This window comes from Petaurus breviceps, unplaced genomic scaffold (genome assembly GCF_028583685.1).
Source record: "Petaurus breviceps papuanus isolate PSGF00001 unplaced genomic scaffold, PetGlider_PUasm1.0 176, whole genome shotgun sequence".
NCBI lineage: Eukaryota > Metazoa > Chordata > Mammalia > Diprotodontia > Petauridae > Petaurus > Petaurus breviceps.
The window spans coordinates 31,343,670-31,346,149 of record NW_027185771.1 but is presented as its reverse complement, the minus strand read 5'-3'; the positions used below and the strand labels follow the sequence as shown (position 1 = coordinate 31,346,149).

The 2,480-nt window shown below is 43.3% G+C and overlaps 1 protein-coding gene across 9 annotated transcripts in view; it reads left to right on the top strand.

Moving 5' to 3' along the window:
• Positions 1 to 2,232: 2,232 nt before the first annotated feature.
• LOC138159483 (zinc finger protein 69 homolog) overlaps positions 2,233 to 2,480 on the top strand; it is a 50,622-nt gene continuing 50,374 nt past the window's right edge. For 2 of the 9 annotated variants that reach the window (XM_069085852.1, XM_069085851.1), the window contains exon 1: positions 2,243 to 2,480. This exon is cut by the window's right edge and continues 11 nt beyond it. The gene's annotated coding sequence lies outside the window, so the exon portion shown is untranslated. The other 7 variants (XM_069085855.1, XM_069085857.1, XM_069085854.1 and 4 more) reach the window with 7 other exon arrangements.

Genomic DNA, 2,480 nt, shown 5'->3' with positions numbered 1-2,480 from the left:
AGGACCAGTTGAATAGGAAGGGATGATACTTAAACGGTGAAATTAAGAGGTGAGAGAGGAATATAATGAGAGGAGATGGAGAGACATAGAATGGGGCAAATTATCTCATATAGATGAGGCAAGAGAAAATGTTACAATGGAGGGGAAGAACAAGAGGGCAAAAGGGAATGAGTCAACCTTGTTCTTAATGAATTTGGCTTAGGGACGGAATGACATACACACTAAATAGGGTATCTTATCCTACAGGAGAGTAGGGGTAAGGGGATGAGAGGGGGGATTATGAAAGGTAGGGCAGGTTGGGGGGGAGAGATGTTGGAAGCACCTTATTTTGAAAAGGGACAGGATCTAAGTAGAGAATAGAACAAGTGAGGGGTGGGATGGGATGGAGGGAAATATAGTCAGTCTTTCACAATATATCCACTATAGAAATGTTTTGCATAGCTACTCATGTACAAACTGTATTGAATTGCTTATCTTCTCCGTAAGGGTAGGTGATGATGGAGGTAGGGAAAGAATCTGGAATTCAAAGGTTCAAAATCAAATGTTTAAAAATATTATTATTATTATTTTGCATGTAACTTGGAAATAAGATATACAGGCACTGGGGCATAGAGATCCACTATGCCCTACTGGAACGTTGGAGGAGGAATGGGGGAAGATATGGGAGACAGGAGATTGGAGGAGGGGATATTCAGTGCGATTGCTGCTTTCGGGTGGTGGGTAGGGGAAAAATGTACTGCTAAATTTCTTGAAAAAGTCAAATATACTACCTCCATTTCCTTATTACTCTTTTTGTACTCAGACTTGATTATAAGCCCCATTCTACTGAAGCTGCTCATTCTAAGATCACCAGTGACCTGCTAATCTCCAAATTCTTCCCTTCCTTGTCACTGGAATTCTTCAAGTAGGTTAGATAACCACTTTTCTAGGATGTTACTGATAGGATTGCTGGTCAGATATGAGTTGGACTGAATGACATTTGAAATTCCATGCAGTTTTGAGATTTTCTGATTCTTTAAATGATGAGCCAGCAGGAAGGATGAACACATTCACATAAGTAAATATTTCAGAGCAAGAACTCACACTCTTTTGTAAAATGAATGGGTTGGACTAGATCATAGGATTATGGATTTAGAGCTGAACAGGATCTTAGAGGTCATCCAGTTTAAGCCCCTCCTTTCTGATGGATTAATGAGGCATAGAGAGATTAAGTGATTTGCTAAAAGTTATATAGGTAGGCCATAGCAAAAGCAGCTCCTCTGACTGCAGGCCCATGCTCTGTCCATTGTATCATACTAACAGCTTTGCCAACCTGTCAGTTGTTTAAACATTTATTAAGTACCAGACCTTGTGACTGGAGGGGAACCAAGTATAAGAAGGTGAAAAGTAAGAAGGGGACAGATCCTGAAGGGCTTTAAAAGCCCAATGGAGGAGGGAGTGGGTTGAAAAGGGTCAGACTCGAGCTTCAAGAAAATAACTCCAAGTGGAAGATATATTAGAGTGAGGAGAGCTGAGATATATAGACCAACCAGACCAACTATTATATATAGACCAACTATTGCTACTGCAGTAGTTCAGATGACATGGGCCCACACTAGCTGGGATGGTGGCTCTGTGAGTGGCAAGAAGGGGATGTATGTGATTTAAAGGAAGACACATTAGGACTTAACAGCAGATTGGCTATGTGAGGTGAATTCAAGTGAGGAATTGAGATGACCCTGAGGTTGCGAGTCTGATTTGACGGAGAGTTCCATCCTCAGCAGTAACAGGTAAGTTGGAGGAAGCAAAGGTTGGGGAAGATAATGAATTGTTTTGGACATGTTTCAAGTCAGTTGAGGACACAAAAGTAGTGCTTATGAGAGAAGGTAGGGCTGGATAAATCTAGTTGAAATAGGTGAGATCCTAAGCAAGACAGTATGTAGGGAAGAAAGAAGGTGGCCCAAGGCAGAGCCTTTCAGGACACCCACAGGTAGCAGGCATGGCACGGAGGAAGAACCAACAAAAGAGTGAGAATGAGTCTGTGATGTTATAATTCTGGAATCTGACTCAGATATACCTCAGGCAAGCCCTATGGTATTGGCAGGTTTCCTTCAACTTAAAGGAAGGGCACTTCACATGACAAAAGTGAGGTCCAAACTACATTTCCCAGAATGCTGAGAGTTCTTGCTGCCTATTTTTTGGAAACCCTTCAGGATTCAGGGCCCCAGGGGCTTTTTGCTCTGTGCCATCTGGGAAATGGAATCTGGACTTGAAGTGCTTTGATCAGAAGGCTTCTGGGAAGAGTAGTACATCAGCTCTGCAGGTGTCAGGGGCCTTAGTTTGGCTACGTGGCAGTTGCTGGCGCCTATGTTCTCTGGAGGCTCCTGGTTGGTGAATCAACCCAGACTCCTCCTCCTCAGAAGGACGCAGGCACCGAGGGAGGGAGAGGTAGAAGGGCTGGCCAAAGGTTAGAGAGGGACTGGGGGAGGGATAGAAATCAG